The sequence below is a fragment of the Geotrypetes seraphini genome, chromosome 6 (genome assembly GCF_902459505.1).
Source record: "Geotrypetes seraphini chromosome 6, aGeoSer1.1, whole genome shotgun sequence".
NCBI lineage: Eukaryota > Metazoa > Chordata > Amphibia > Gymnophiona > Dermophiidae > Geotrypetes > Geotrypetes seraphini.
Genome location: NC_047089.1, coordinates 125,617,065 through 125,633,907, shown reverse-complemented (window position 1 = coordinate 125,633,907; position 16,843 = coordinate 125,617,065). Strand labels below are relative to the sequence as shown.

General features: G+C 44.9%; 1 protein-coding gene across 3 annotated transcripts in view; it reads right to left on the bottom strand.

Annotated features, from left to right (window-relative positions):
• The window catches only part of TMTC4 (transmembrane O-mannosyltransferase targeting cadherins 4), a 275,681-nt gene extending 259,064 nt beyond the window's left edge, over positions 1-16,617 (bottom strand). For 2 of the 3 annotated variants that reach the window (XM_033948831.1, XM_033948832.1), the window contains exon 1: positions 16,491-16,617. The gene's annotated coding sequence lies outside the window, so the exon portion shown is untranslated. The remainder of the gene's footprint in view (positions 1-16,490) is intronic. The other variant, XM_033948833.1, reaches the window with a different exon arrangement.
• Positions 16,618-16,843: the final 226 nt, after the last annotated feature.

Sequence of the window (16,843 nt, the reverse complement as noted above, 5' to 3'; positions counted from 1 at the left end):
CCTCCCCTCTCCCCCCACGGCAGCGCTGGGTGGCCCATCCGGGCGTCAGCCGCCTCCACTGCTGTTCCTCTGGCTCCCTTCACGTTTGCTTCAGCCCCAGCGGCAGGCGGGACATGTCTAACCAGGGCTCCAGGAGGAACGGGCCCGTCAAGCTGCACCTGACAGTAAGTATTATGTGAAAAAAACTTGGTGAAAAAAGATTTTTTTACGGCTTCCTGATCATTCGCCAAGGTGGTAGTTGATGGATCAGGGCAGTGCCATTCTACAGACACTGTGAAGAATACACTTGAACCAAAGTGGAACCAGCATTATGACTTGTATATTTGAAAGTTGGATTCAATAATGATCAGTGTATGGAATCACAAAAAAATTCATAAGAAACAAGGTGCTGGATTTCTTCGGTGTGTTAGACTTTTGTCTAATGCAATCAACCGCTTCAAAGAGTATTTAAATCACATTACACGAACAACTCAATGGGAACGACCAACCCGACCGGCTTCTTATGATCTTATGCCTGCCCTATCCCTACCTGCCTGCTAGCCACTAGACCATCAAAGGGGGGACAGGGTACAGAGCCTGTCAAGGAGTGTGGGGTTGGGTACAGAGCCTGGCAAGGAGAATTAGGATCAGAATGTTTCCTCCTCTAAATCTAAAGTGCGTCTTATGGAGTGAAAAATACGGTATGTTCTGAAAAATATTCTTAAGAAAAAGCAATAAAATTTACTTTATTGTATGTTTCACATGTCTCTTAAATTTAGTCCTGAAAGTTCACTTGCATCTTTACTCAAAATTCCTCCTGGTCTTCTGAATAGGTCACACAACTGCTACTAAAATGAAGACTTGTCAGATAATTAATTTTAAATTTTTTCCTCTTCTGAATCTGTTGTTAAAAGCTGACTAACTAATGTCACTAAGAACTGATTCTTTGAATATTTTATCTTACAGTGTCCAGAGATTTTAGGATCCTCACTTCTTCTTCAGGTAAGTACTTCGAAATTTGAAGAAGCAAGGAAAAGTTGAAAAAAAAATCACTAAAAATCCAAGATGGCCATAAGAACATAAGAAACGCCTTCACCGGAACAGACCAAGGTCCATCTAGTCCGGCAATCCGCACACGCAGAGGCCCATTTAGGTGCTCCTTGTTGGAGACCCGGATTTCCCGTATCCCTCAATATGTTTTGCAAGAAGGTGTGTATCCAAATTGCGTTTGAAACCCAGAACAGTAGCCACCGGAACAAATTCACACCAAAAAATGCTAAAAAGAAATGCCTTCCCGAAATTAAAAAAAATCCGAAATTAGTAAAATTCAGATGAGGGAACCCTAGAAAAAAAAACCCCAAACCCCTTGCAATTCGCTTTTGAAAATCATTGATAGAGCCTGTCAGCTCCTTTCACTTACTTTACTGGACACAGACGCTGTACCTGCTTTCTAGCCTCTGTGAGAAGCCAGACTCAGAATTCATTGTCACACTACCGGGAAAGCTGCTAACAAGTTGAATCTTTGGGTTGCCGGTCAGACCCACTGTCTATTCCTCCACCCCAGTGGACCACCGACTGCGCACCCGGACATACAGAGGCATGAAACGCAGCCAGCACGCTGCAGAACACTGCTGAGTCCCCTAAGCGTGCCAAACGGTCTGCGGCCAAGCCCCCCATTTAACAGGGAGTGAGGATAGGTCAGGGATGGCCCTGAGCTCCAAAGAAGACTAGCAGACTGGCTAACAGGTACCCTGAAGGGATCGGCCTGCCAGCTACAGACCAAAGTCTGTGAATTCTCAAGCAGGCAGCTTTTATAAGTGCATGGCATGCGAAAGAATCGCGAAAGGCAACGAAACTGTACCAAATTAAAAATAATAAATGTGGGAGAGCAGAACTTACACCTGCAGCCATCCAGAAGAGAAAGACTGGGGGGGGGGGGGTGGAGCTAAGCTGGTCTGTGAAGTACCCTAGAGGCGGAGTGGAAAACCTGGAATAGTTCTCTTCTGGAGTCCATGCGAGTAAAGGGAAATAACCCTTTGGTCTAGAACACTGTTCTTCAATCGCTGGTCTGCGGACTGGTGTCGGTTCGCAAAAATTTCTTGCCGGTCCGTGAAGGATTCTGGTCTCCTCCACAAACTGCACACTAGGCAGGAAGAGAGGCTCTGGTGCCGGTGTCAGCTGACTTGCAACTTCCTGTTGCCATCACGAATGCTGGGACTCCTGCCTTCGATGGACCGCCTGCTGTGCATGCCTTCTGCCTTCGCTGCATATGCCGGGCCTGTTGCAGCGTATGCCTCCTGCCTTTATCTTGTCTCTGCACCCCCAGACCAGCAGCAGCTCTGTGTGCTTTTAACTTCGGCACACAGCTGTCCCTAAGCAGTAATTTAGCTGCGGTTTCATGAGGCAGCCTCGGGGTCTTCGCTAGGCCGGCCTGCTTTGATGATGCAATGTGGGCCAGTCTACCAAAGGCCCCGATGCTTCCTCATGAAACCGCGGCTAAATTACTGCTTAGGGGTATCTGTGTGCCGAAGTTAAAAGCACACAGAGCTGCCGCTAGGCTAAAGAGAGGAAATATTTGCTGGGGAAGGAAGGAGGGGAGGGGGAAGGGGTACTGCTGGACAGGGGAAGAGGAAAAGGGAAGAGAGTTACTGTTGGATAAGGGGCTCAAGAGGAGGAAAGGGAGGGGTACTACTGGACAGTAGAGGAAGGAAAATAGGAAGGAAACAGCTGGCAGGAAGAATAGAGGAGAAGGAGTCAGGATGGAATAGAGAGATCAGATGAAGAAAGGAGAGACACAGAAGAATGAGAAAGTAGAGAGGGATTGATGCTGGGAAGGGGGGTCAGATGAGAAATAAGGAGAGAGGGACAAAGATGCTCGATCTGGTGTAGGAGAAATAAAAATGAAGACAGCAGAATGAATCATGTAAAAAGGAGAGAGGGGGCACAGGCTGGATAGAAAGGGGAAAGAGGAGAGGGGCATAGAAAGAAGGCAGATACCATATGGAAGGGGGAGAGGACAGACAGTGGATGGAAGGGGCAGATGCTGGATTGAAGAGACAGAGGGCAGACGCTGGATGGAAGAGAGTGAAAAGATGATAAAAGCAGACACCAGATGACAAAAGGTAGAAAAAAATAATTTTATTTCTATCTTGTGATTAGAATATATCAGATTTAAAATATGTATCCTGCTAGAGCTGGTGTTAGACATAAATGGGACTGCAAAGCCCAGGCAATGCTTCTTTAGCTTCCAGCTGGCTTAGGGCTCTCTCTGACCAGGGGGCAGTTGCCCAAGTTGCACTCCCCTAACACTATTCCTGTCATGTGTGACTGCGGTATTCAGTTAGCACAGTGTTCTCCCTAGAGCTTTTTATCCGGGCGCTCCGCCCGTCTAATTTAGATGACCGCCCAGCTGTCAACTCAGTCGCAAATCCTGCTGCTCAAATATATTTTTTTAAACACTTTCTCACCGGCTTGGAGATTCCCCAGGCACAGCCTGAAGAGCCAGAAGTTCAACATTTGACTCTCGCCTCAGCCTGACTTTTTTTCTACGGCAGAGCGGCGCACAAACGGTGTACTGTGGTTTTAATCTCACAGCTGACTCCTTACACGTGGGCCACTTGCCAGCTAACTGGCGTTCCTGTAGTTTCAGTGCGCAGGCCACCGCACGCATCGGAGACCCCAGTGGACAGATAAGCGTACGTGAGCCATTTTCACTTGAGCAACTGGTACAGAACATGTGCGGGCTGCATGAGAGTTTACGACGTGTGCGCCAATGGGGAAATCCGGACATGTAGTGGCCATAACTGCAGCAAGGGAGCCGGCAAGAAAACTATCTGCCAGAGGGTGGCACAGATCGCCGACGGCCATAAAATAAATGCTTCCAGCACAGCCACAGATCGTGTGAGGAGCCAGCCCTCACCACCCGCAGCTTTCACCAGAAAAATGATTGCAGCATGGGAGCCGACCAGAAGGTAAATACCTGCCGGAGGGAGGCACAGAAGTGAGGGAGGAAGATGGTCGTGTTGGGACTCGAGAGGGAGGGAGCACTGTAGACAAATGATGAAGGAAGGAGGGAGGGCACATGAACCATAGAATTGAAAAATGGAGGGAGGGAGGGAATAGTAAGGGAGAACTGGGTGTCAAAGAGGGAAATAAATGGTTCATATGGAGAGATGACGAAAGAGGAGAACTAGAGAGAGGAGGGAGAGAAAGAGAATTATTGGACATGGTGGAGGGAGAGGAGTGAGATAGAGATGCATGGACTTGGAGAGGAGGGGGGAGAACATGCTGAGCCAAGGAAGCCTCCTGGACTGGGGTTTTTTATTTTAAAGTACAGAGGGGGAGGGTATTAAAAGAAGTGCCAGATTGGGTGTGTGGGGGGGGGGAGAGCTTATGGGGCCAGAAACAGAGGACAGAGAGAGAGATAGTGGGCAATGGTCTGAAGGGAGAGAAGTTGGACCTGGGGTGGTGTGGAGGAAGAGGGAAAGAGATACTTGAAGGGAGAATTGTTGGGAAAAGAGAGGGAGAAATGGTGGACCAGCAGTATGGAGGCAGGCAGGCATGGGGATAGATGGGGTGGGGGACAGTTGGGAAGAGAAAGGGAGAGAAGTTGGGTCTGGAGATGGAAAGGAGGTAGGGAGAAATTTTAGGCCTGTGGATGGAAGGCAGAGAGTTGCAGCATTCTCTTTTTTTCCCCTCCATTTCATTGTTCAGCATCAAAAGAGGAGGGAAGAAGAAAAACAGAAAAGAGAGGGATCAAAATGTTGCACCATGGGGATAGAGGAGGAGAGAAGGACCCATGGGAGGGCAGGAGGGATGAGATCTGGGATAAGAAAGGGGATGGAAAGAAAGGGACAGGGAGTTATAGCCTGACCAGTGGAAAGAGGGAGGGGATTCTAAAAGTGGTGAGCCATGTGGATGAGGTCAAAACGGAGATGACAAGATGAGTGAGGAGTAGATAGAAAGAAATAGAAGGCTGGGAAAAGAGTGAGATGGGAAATGGGAGAGCTAGGGACTGAGAGAAGATAGAGAACAGCAGGCACTGGAAAGAGAATTAGTTGAATATGGACAAAAAGCAGAAAGAGAAACTGGGACCAAGATGATGGAAAAACAAAACATCCAGACAACAAGGTAGAAAAAATTATTTTATTAACTGGAATATGTTAGCTTTGGGATATGTGCATCATGATTATTTCTGTATTCAGTGGCGTAGTCATATACAGCTGATTTAGGGGAGGGACTGAAGCCTAAAATAGTGGATGGGCACCAAAGTTTCTCCCCGCCTGAGTGCAATTTACAAATACTAGAGCTATTGGGGATCCCCAAGCCCTGCTACCTGAAGACATCTTCCACCAGTCTGACAACCTAAAATCTCAAAGCTTTGCACCCAATGGCAATATCCTTAAGCTGACACTTATGTCAGAGGGGTGGGATCGTGTCAGAGAGAACGTACTACCGAGGTGGACAGCGGCTTGCGAGGTTCGCTACAACCGGCCGGCGATCCTCAGCAGGCTGCTTTGAAGAGGAGGGCAGACGTGAATGAATAAATTTACTACCGTCTTAGAGTGAGTGAGGGTGGGAGGGGGGAGTCGACGGCATGTTCTCCCCCTCCTTGCGTCCGTGGTCACAAACTCCGCCGCCACAGGTTCGTTCTACTAGCACGGTTCTACGGATCCAGGGATCACGAAGTTTGAAGTGCACATGTGTGCTTAGGGTTTTATTATAGTAGATACGTACATCTTCTATATTAGTGATTGCAAATTTGGGACCTGCTCATCCTTTTTTTTGGCTCATCAGCTAGTGGCCCCAGAAATTTTTTTTTCATCTAATGCGGCCCAGGGAAGCCAAAACATTGGACAACCCTGCCCTACTCCTTCACCGTGAGCAAGGAGGGGTAATTTTCATAGTGTTCCAGGCTGTGCGCCAACCCTCTTCCCCACTCCTACTCCTTTACCATAAGCAGGGAGGGGTAATTTGCATAGCACCAAATTTGCACCACCAAATTTCCCCATCCCGCCCCACCCGGCTACTTTTTTGTGTCACCCGGCTGAAAAAAATTTCTGGGGAGAACACTATAGCATGATATTTCTGTGTAGCGTTCTGTAATAATTTGGCTTATTCAGTTTTCTTGATAATAGAAGGGATATAAGGGGAGAGGAGACAGGGGTTTTGTTGATCCTTGCTCTGTATTATTTGTATTTATAAAATGACAATTGTACAGAATATTGTTTCTTTTATAAAATACGTTCAATATAAAATACGTTCAATATAAAATCAAAAATGAGGCTTGTGCGGATGGGATCAGATGGTTTACGGGGACTGAGCTTGCGGGGACAGGGCGGAGACAGGGTTTTTTATTTCAGTCTTAGTAGTTTGCCAGTCCACAAAATAATTATTTTATTTCCACCGGTCCATAGGTGTAAAAAGGTTGAAGAACACTGATCTAAAGAATTTAAATACCTGTATTGTAAGCACTCTAGTATCCCTTTCATTTATTTTTAACCTAAAATCCATAAAACCACTGTGAATCCCCCTGGTTGTCCTATTGTTTTCTGCTGCAAACCCCCTGTTTGAGCCTTTATCTCAATATGTTGATTATTTTTTGCAACCTTCAAGCTATTCCGTCTTATGTGCGTGATTCTGGTGATTTGTTATATAAACTCAATACTAAGGGCTCCTTTTACTAAGGTGCGCTAGCGTTTTTAGCGCGTGCTAAAGATTAGCGCACGCTAACCACACACTAAACGAAAAATAATGCAAGCTCTATGGAGGCGTTAGCGTTTAGTGCATGCGGTATTGTAGCGCACGCTAAATCCGCTAGTGCACCTTAGTAAAAGGAGCCCTATGAATATGCCTAAAGAGATTCAGGGAGAGATATTTTTAGTCACTCTTGATGTGACTGCATTATATACCAGCATACAGCATACCCCAAGAAGAAGCCATGAGGTGATAGAAAAATACTTAAGCAGTTCTGTGTTTTTGTTGGGGATAAATTAGAACTTTTACTGGCCATGGTTCAGTTCTGACATTTGTAAAATCAATTTTTCATTAAGGTTAATGGGATGATAATGGGAGCCACTGTGGCCCCTTCTATCGCTTGCTTGTATATGGTGGAGTTTGAAAGTAAATATATTTATCCATCTGTTTATATGTCTAGCATTTAGATCTGGAAGCGTTTTATCGATTACTTTTTTCATCTGGCATGGTACTTTGTCTGATTTAAAGGAATTCATTGATTACGTTAATACTTGTGATCCTTTTCTTAAATTTTCTGGTACAATGGACGCTAGACAGATCAACTTTCTAGTTCAAAAATGTTTTATTAAGTTTCCAAAAACATAATACAAAAGACAACATAAATACATTAGAGAGTATATGGTCCATGTACAGGAAAACAACATTGAAGTCAAGTATCAAGTAGGCATACTATCAAAGTAAAGCAGGAGGTGACAAGAAATATCTCGTCTAAGGAAGTGCAGTTGAGAGGTATCAGATTCTAGCGGCGGAAGAGCTATATGAATTCAATAAGAATATACAATATCAATTCACTCATTCAAACAGTAATGGTGTATGGGAGACCAGACATTCTTATACTTTACTAGGGCATTATTTTTTTCTGCTATAACTCGTTCATATTTACTATGAAGACACAGTGTATTCCACCAAGTATAGTATTCAACATTTTCCAAATGTTTCCAACTAAAAAGAACATTTTGGATTGCTAACGACAGCATGATTGTCAGGAGAGAGCCTTTATGCTTGTCTAGTGGAGCGGTCAAACTATGAGACATTAAAATAAGGGTTCTGAGAGAGAGAGGTTCTGAAATGTCTAAGATAGAGCAAATTGTGCCCCACACTTTGTTCCAGTAGATTCCAAGGTGTTTACAGTTGAATAACATATGTTCTAAAGACCCATCATCATTGTCACAAGACCAGCATTTAGATGGAGTAGATGGATCTATTCGGTGTGATAATTGAGGGGTCCAGACAGCACGGTGTAACAAGAAGAATAATGACTGTAGAACAGAAGCTGATCTTATGGATTTGTGGAATGTTTGCCAAATCTTAGGCCAGTCGATGGCATCCGAAGGTAAGTTTAATACATGTTGCCATTTAATTTCAAAAGACAAGGGGTCTTTGTCAGAGGCTGTTTGAATCAACTTATACCATACAGAGGCTTTGTAGTTGAACACAGAGGATTTATCCAAAAGCGTACTTAGGCTCGGTATATCAACTAGGACCTGAAGATCTGGAAGGGCGGCCCGTAGGCAGTGAGTGAGTTGGAGCCATGCATAGTATTGATTGTTGGGGATGTCTCTGGCAGCTACGAGTTCGTGAAAGGACATCCATCCTTTCGCATCAGTTAAGTCCTTGATCGTCTCAATACCCCTCTGCTGCCATATAGGCCAACAAAAAGGTTTAGCTTGGATCAAAAATCTTTGGTTGTTCCAAATCGGTATTAGAGAAGAAGTTTCCCAGCTATGAGGCAGTATGCTATCTAGGGTATGTATAGCGGATTTGTAGGACATAAGTATGTAATCCGCTTTATCTAGGCGAGATAGGTTGTGTCCAGGAAGGTATTTCATGCGTGACACCCCGTACAGGGACGTTTCCAAATCAATCCAGCCAGGTCTATCTGGAGATCTGTTAGCAGCATGACCTTGAGACCAATGTCTAATGAGAAATGCACTGTGGTATTTATAAAAATCTGGAAAATTCACCCCCCCCTCCATCTTCGCTAATTTGAGTTTACCTAGAGCAATTCGAGGCTGTCTCTTATTCCAGAGGTATTGCGTGAGAATAGAGTCTAGATTCTTGTAGAAGGAGCGAGGTAAATAGAATGGTAACATGTTCAGAACATAGTTGATTTTGGGAACAATCATCATGCGTATCGATTCCAGCCTGCCCCACCAAGAGAGGTTGAGAGGAGACCATTTAGATGTTGTATGTCGGGCTATGCGTAATAAGTAATCAGAATTGAGTTGTATAGTTTCTTCCAGAGTGGGTCCAAAGTAAACTCCCAAGTATTTCATTGTAGTAGCGGACCATTGGACTCCATATGATTCCACATCTGTCTTGACCTCTGGACAGTTGAGAGGCATAACCAGCGTTTTATTCATGTTTAATTTGTATCCAGACAACGCGGAGTATTGCGTGATTGTTGTGAGTAGGTGCGGAAAGGATGGAGGAGAGATATATAGAAGTATATCATCGGCATATGCCGAGATTTTGATTTCGGCTTCATTGGTTTTGAACCCTTCAATGAGACTATTGGTACGGATGGAGGTGAGCAGAGGTTCCAGCGCCAGATCGAACAGTAGTGGGGACAAGGGGCAGCCTTGTCGGGTACCACGTGTCGGGTGAAATGTGGAAGACAACGTTCCATTTATAAAAGTTCTGGTAGATGGAGATGAGTAAAGGATCTTAATCTTTTTGATGAAGTTCGCTGAGAATCCATACCAGGCTAGGACTCTGAATAGGAAAGCCCACTCCACACGATCAAAGGCCTTCTCTGCGTCCAGCCCCACCGCAATAAGATCTTGATGATGATTACGAGATTGTGCAATGATGTGTGAAAAGGTTCTGGAATTGTCAGAGGAAAACCTCCCAGTGATAAAACCACTCTGCTCCGACTTGACCAAGGAGGTTATTACATTCTGTAACCTGTTAGAAAGGAGTTTGGCATATATCTTCGCATCAACATTTATGAGAGATAAGGGTCTGTAATTCGTTATTGAGCGAGGATTTTTATCAGGTTTCGGGAGGACAATGATGTGAGCTTCAGTGAATGACCCATGCACTTGCCCTGACTCAATGACTGAGTTAAGAAATTGTAGATAATGGGGGTGAAGTACATCCTTAAATTCCTTGTAGAACTCGACTGTTAGACCATCAGGTCCGGGTGCCTTGTGGGAAGCCATGTCTTCAATCACGTGATCAAGTTCTGATACAGTCAAGGGTTCATCCAGTGGTATGTTGTCCTCTTGGGATAGGGTAGGGTGAGGTAAAGTATCCAAAAATTTTGAAGCGATCTCATTATTATCCAATTCTGAAGTGTATAACTTCTCGTAAAATGACTTGAAGGCTTGAGAGATGTCCTGGTTGGTGGTTAAAGTGACCCCATTTTCCAGCTCAATAGCAACTATATTCTTTTTATCTGCTCTCTTCTTTAAATAAGAAGCTAACAAGTGTCCACACTTGTTATTGTCGGCGAAGTATGAGGCTGATTGTTGAAACACCGACTTAGCAGCTGATTTACTGAGCATTGAGTTGTATACATAACGAGCCTTAGCTAGTCGAGTGAGAGTGGGGACATCCAACGGATCCTGTTGATGAACTTTTTCCAGATCCGTAATGTCACGTTCCATCTGAAGGGTAGCTTCCGTCTGTGATTTACGTAAACGCGCTGTGTGAGAAATGATGACCCCTCTGATGTATGCTTTGAAAGCATCCCAACAGGTAATCCAGGAGGTATGTTCCGGGGTATTGAAGGAGAAGTATTCCTCAATAGCCTTGCGCACATCAATTTTAAATTGAGGGTCTTGGAGCAAGGAGGCATTAAAGCGCCATTGTCGGTGTGGTAATTGGGGCGTACTACACTGGAGTTGGAGTAAAATGGCTGCATGATCTGATACAGATATGGGTAAAATGTCAACTGCTTTAACAGAGTCGCACAAGGCTCTATCAAGTAGGAAATAATCTATACGAGAGTATGACATATGGGGATTGGAATAGAACGTATAGCCTCTATCAGAGCCATGATTAGTTCTCCAAATGTCCACTAAGTGTAGATCCGTAATCATGTGATGAAGAGCAAACCACGCTTTAGATTTTTTGTATTTGAATTGGGAGTTTCTGTCAATTTCAGGGTTCAAAACCAGGTTAAAGTCGCCTCCCAATAACAGGTGGGAATCAGAGTCCTGTAAAATCGATGAAGAGATTCCATTAAAGAACTCGGGTGAATCTATGTTTGGTCCATATACATTAAACAGAGTTATTTTCCGACCTCCGTGTTCAATCAGAACTCTGACCCATCTGCCCTGGAGATCATGCGAGGAGGCGATAATTTTGATATTTTGATTGTTACGGATTAGAATCAACACCCCACCCTTTTTCTCTATGGCAGGGGAGTAAAATGCAGGCAAAGACCACCCGAATCTGACTTTATCAGAGGTCACACTGTCCAGATGGGTCTCTTGTAGCATAATAATATCAGGTGTTTGTTGTTCAAGGTATAGCAGTATTTTCTTTAGTTTAATCGAGTTATTAAGCCCCTTAGTATTTAAGGATATACATTTAAGGGTCATGTAAGTGTGTATATGGATTTACAGAAAATTGGAGACATACAAGCTTCATGGAGGCAGTAATATAAAATAATTGTAAATATCTGTTGCACAACCTATGGAAAAAAGACAAGTTAATATACTGCAGTGCCTGAGACAGTAAAGGACCAAAATATCTAAGAAATGACCTAAAGTCAAACATTGCGAAACACATGTGCACTGTGAGAGTGAAACAGCAGCTATGAAAGCGAAGCACCCATATGAATGAGACAGTACAATATATGCAGTGGAATAAACAAGAACAACATGATGTAATAAACAGTGAGCAATGAGAGATAAATCAGAACAAGAGACAGAACAATTAATGAACTATTGCAATCAGCAAGATACCATAATACAGACAAGATGGCTCAGAAAACAGCCCCAGTGTAGTGGTTAAACCTGGTGAATGGGGGTAGGAGACTGCAATTCAATAAAAGCTGCTAAATCCTCTGGGTTAGTGTAATCTTTGGTTTGATTGAAGAGAGTGACTCTCATCCTAGCAGGGTATAACATGCCAAATTTAGCGTTGAGCTGCTTTAATTGAGGCCGATATGAGAGCAGTTTCTTTCTCCTTGCAGCTGTGGTTTTGCTCAGGTCAGGCAGGAAAAGAATGGTGGCTCCGTCGTGTTTAATAGGTGCTCTGATTTTAGCACGCTGCATAATGTCTAAGACATGCTGGTAACGGAGGAGTTTAATAACCACCGGTCGAGGGAAGCGGTCATTCGGATTTTTAGCAGAAGGTACTCTGTGTGCCCTTTCAATTTCAAACTCACGTGTGAAGGTAAGGTCCAGCAGTTTTGGAATTAAATCCTCCAGAAATGTGACCAAATTGTTGTCATGTGATCCTTCCTTAAGCCCAAGTAGACGAATATTACAGCGACGTGACCTGTTATTATTATCTTCCAGTTCTGACTCTAGGAAGGCAATTTTCCTTGTATGAGCTTTCAGCTCAGCCATGTGCTGTGATGTGGACTCCATTTTGTCTTCCAGAGTCTGAACTCGGGTCTGGAGCAGTGAAAAGTCAGTAGTCAGGGTAGTTAGCTTTTCATTTATTTCCTCCGTTGCAGCTTTAGTGTCAGAGACTAAATTTTTTAACTCCCGAAGTTCAGCTAGTATCTCTGAAGCACTTCCGGAATCGGGACCCGGCAACGGTACTTTAGAGGGCGACGGGGGGTCCGGTTTGTGACGCTTATTTACCTTTTTGTCTGCCATTTCGCCGAGCAAAAAGTAGCGATTCTGAATGGGGACACCTGGAACTTGCCTGTTCTTAATTTTTAAAGCGGTTCTGAGCGCCGACGCAGCGCTGCAAATTGTGATTTTCCGTTCGGGTGCAGGAGCTCCACGTTCAAGCTGCCATCACACGTGGGCTCAACAGCGCCCCCTCACAGATCAACTTTCTAGACATTCTGATTAGGCATATTCATGGCCAGTTTGAGACTATTTAGAAGAAAACCACTGATATAAATACTATCCCCCCTCTTCTATTAAACTGCACTAGCAGTTTTTAGCACAGAGAGCCGCGCTGAATGGCCTGCGCTGCTCCCAACGCTTTGACATGCAGCTCCTGTTGGTGTAGCCCGACTTTACTACAGGAAGAGGCAGTCGGAGCAGACCAGGTCAGCGAACCGCGAATTCACAGGGGAACACTGTAATGGTAACCATCTCCAGCTGCACCCTGACTGAAGAACTGATTGAGATGCCAGTTTTTTTTTAGATAAGTGTTGTTTTTCCTACTATTTTTTGTTAGAAGGATTCTTTGGACTATGTACTATTAGGGCAGGGATATTGTGCTGTGATGTGGCAGATGTAACCATTAAATCACTGACTAAGCACTTTTCATTTGATTCATTTATCAGTTTTAGTTTTATTTGTGATAAATCCATTCTATTATGATTTTGGTAAACATAAATAAACCATTAAATATATTTTTAAAAAATAAAATAAAAGAACTGGGATACACACATTCAACTTACCATATTCATTTATTTGCATCCATAAAACATTCAATGAATCAAAAAGCAATTTGAAATACGTAGGTAGTACTGCTGCCCGATTCGAATCGATTCACTTCGGGTGAATCGATTTGATTTAAAACAAAAAAACCGGCCTCCAGATTCGGTGACTGACCCTCCCCCTCTAAAGCAGGAGCGGTAGCACTGCCTCGTGTTGGCTGGCTGCTGCTGCTCCTGCTTTAGAGGGCGAGGGTCAGTCGGAAAGTGCTGGTGTCCGGCTTCCCCCTGGCCTCCAACGTTTACCTAATTTCAGCAGCCTGCAGAGAGGATCGCCAGTGTTAGTGATCTTTGCAAGCTGCCATAGGTCTTCAGAGTTGTCTTCACTCCGCCTGGTCCCGCCCCTCCTCTGACGTCAGAGGCAGGATTACAGCAGAGGAAACAGCTCCGAAGGCCTATAGAAGCCTGCAGAGATCGCTAGCACAAGCAATCCTCTCTGCAGGCTGCTGAAATGAGGTAAACGTTGGAGGCCAGGGGGAAGCCGGATACCAGCACTTTCCGACTGACCCTCGCCCTCTAAAGCAGGAGCGGCAGCAGCCGGCCAACACTCAGGCCCTCCGGGGGGGGGGGGGGGTGCACAGTCCTTCGGGAGAGGGATGCAGTTCTTCGGGAGGGGGTGCAGTCCTTCAAGGGAGGAACAGGCAGGCCTTCAGGGATGGGGTGCAGGCCTTCGGGGGGACAGATCTTCAGGGGATGGGGGGCCCTTGTGTAGAAGTACATGGAGGGAGGGAAGGGGGGGTTCAAAAAGATGTGCATATGCCGGACTTTGGGGGGGAAGAAATAATGGGTCTAAAAACAGAGGAGAGGGCAAGAGATGGTGCACAATGGGATTTAGGAAGGGGAAGGAACAGAAAGGGAGAGAAGTTGGACACAAGGGATGGTGTGGAGGGGGGGATAGAAATACTGGATAAGAGGGTAGTTTGGAAAAGAAAGGGAGAGAAAGGGGTGGTGGTGGAAAGGGGTGGTGGGGAAGGAGGGAGAGATGCTGGATGAAAGGGTAGTTGAGAAAAGGTGGATCTGTGGATGGAGATGAAAAAAAGGAAAGATGCCAGACCTCCAGGGGAGGGAAGGGAAACGGAAGGGGAGGACAGAGATAGAAGATGGATGGTTAGCACGGAGAAAGAAGGAAACCCTGGCAAACAAGTTATCAGAAGACAACCAGAGCCTGGGACCAACAAGATTTGAATAATGACCAGACAACAAAAGGTAGAAAAAATAATTTTATTTTCTGTGATTACAATATGTCAGATTTGAAACGTGTATCCTGCCAGAGCTGGTGTTAGACCGCAAACGTGAGCTAGGATTTAACAGAGAGAGGAAAAGTCTTTTTTGCTTGTTTATTTTGTTTACACCACAGCGCCAGTGTGGTTAGAAGGCAAAGGGGGGTGAAGAGGCTATAAAATAAACCCATCAGGATATTTGAAAAACAAAACACCCAATTGGGCAAGAAAATTGAATTGAAAAATCGATTCAATAGGCTGAATCAAATCAAAATTTTTTTTCCTGAATCAGGCAGCACTAGTATGTAGTATGAACATAGTAATGAAAGTTAAAAACACATGAACATAGAAACATGACAGCAGATAAAGGACAAATGGTCCATCCAGTCTGCTCATCAGCAGCATCCAGTATTTCCTCCTCTCCCTTAGATATCCCACATGCATGTCCCATGCTTTCTTGAATTTGTCTCCACCACCACCTAGACCAGGGGTGTCCAATGTCGGTCCTCGAGGGCCGCAATCCAGTCGGGTTTTCAGGATTTCCCCAATGAATATGCATTGAAAGCAGTGCATGCAAATAGATCTCATGCATATTCATTGGGGAAATCCTGAAAACCCAACTGGATTGCGGCCCTTGAGGACCGACATTGGACACCCCTGACCTAGACCATCACTGAACACAAGATTTTAGCCATAATTAGTGTAAACAAATTATAAGAGATCCTTTTACAAAGCTACATTAGCAGCAAATGCACCAAAGCCCATTCAATTCCTACGGTCTTCAGCAGCGGCGTAGCAAGGGAAGGAGATGCCTAAGGAAGAGGTATGAGGGGATGGGGGGTGCACCCAGGCACTATCCCCCCTCCTGTGTACCTCTTCCCCATCCCTTATACCTTTTCCTTGTCATGTACCTCTTCATCCAGGAAGTGACATCAGAAGGAGAGCTGAGGCCGGCTAGAACAGCAGGTAGGAAGTGCTGCTTGCTGCCGCCAAAGATTTTGACGGAGGTGATTGGGTGGAAAGAAGGAGAAGTGCTGGCACCCAAAGCAGTCCACCCTCTCCCCCTCATTACGATACTGGCCTTCTTTGCATTTGCTGTGGGAGAATTGCTATTGTGACTTTGTGAAAGGAGCTCTAAAACATTTAACAGGTCTTTTTACAAAAAGGTGCACTGCTCAGCAGTACATGCTAAATGCTGAGCTGTCCATTCTACCCCTATGGGCAGCTCAGCAGCCCTTTTGTAAAAGCCCACCTAAATTAAACAGCATAGGCATAGAAGAAGCTAAACATAAAATACGAACATTTAAAACAACTGTATATACGAAGCAAAACCTTAGAATTCAACAGCGTGCCGAAAATATTGCAGCATCCCACCAAATGTACATCCAATGACAATATCGGCAACAGGACTTCTAGTGTCTAGCTAGCAAACTTGCCAATGCAAGTAGTAGCATATATAAGATACCCCTGTTAATGGCACCCTGGAAATTAATTGTCCCTATCCGAAAGGAACAGCATGGTATAACAGGGAGCAGTATATATTACGTCATAAGTTAGCACAGGTGACCCACACTCATGAAAAGTTGGTAATGTATATTCTTATTTTTTTTTTAATGACGAAGCAATCAATATGCTGTCATAGATGACTCGAGTGAGCTACATTCGTAAACAATTGCGGCGATATACAAGTAGTCACACGCATTCAACAACCGAGCAGCCCTTTTCAAACACATTTAGAGACCACAAGACCGATCTTCCCTCCCCGTGGTCTGCAATTTCTCTCGAATACGTCCCGCCTTGCCGGAAACAGGAAGTCGCGTCTGAGAGCTTTCGAATTGAAAAGAAGTTGTCAGAGGAGGTTGGGATGCTAGAGAACGAGACCTAAGGGGATGGAACTGGAAGTAGCTCTATCGGAGTTCACGTGTGATCTACGAACCTCTCAGTGATCAACTACGTACCCAGGGTTCTCCGAGACGTCCGAGTACCGTCCCTTAAATTCAGCACAGCCGCTCTTGCTATCTGCTCGGGCTGATGTAACTAGACTCACACTGACACGTGCACGGGCCAGCATGCGTCAGAGGTCGCCTGATCTACTAACGCATGCGTGTGGCAACCTTCATGTGCAGCTAGATCGGGGCACTGAAGGTCTACACACCGATGGGTTCTATTTGATATTGAAGTCAGGAGTTCGGGGACAGTGCTGGTTAACCGTGGTTTAACGCTAAAGCGGTAAATGTTAAATAATACAGCTGGGAGTTATAAGAACGTATTCGATGGTGATGCAGAAGCAGTAGTGGCGTACCTAGGGGAC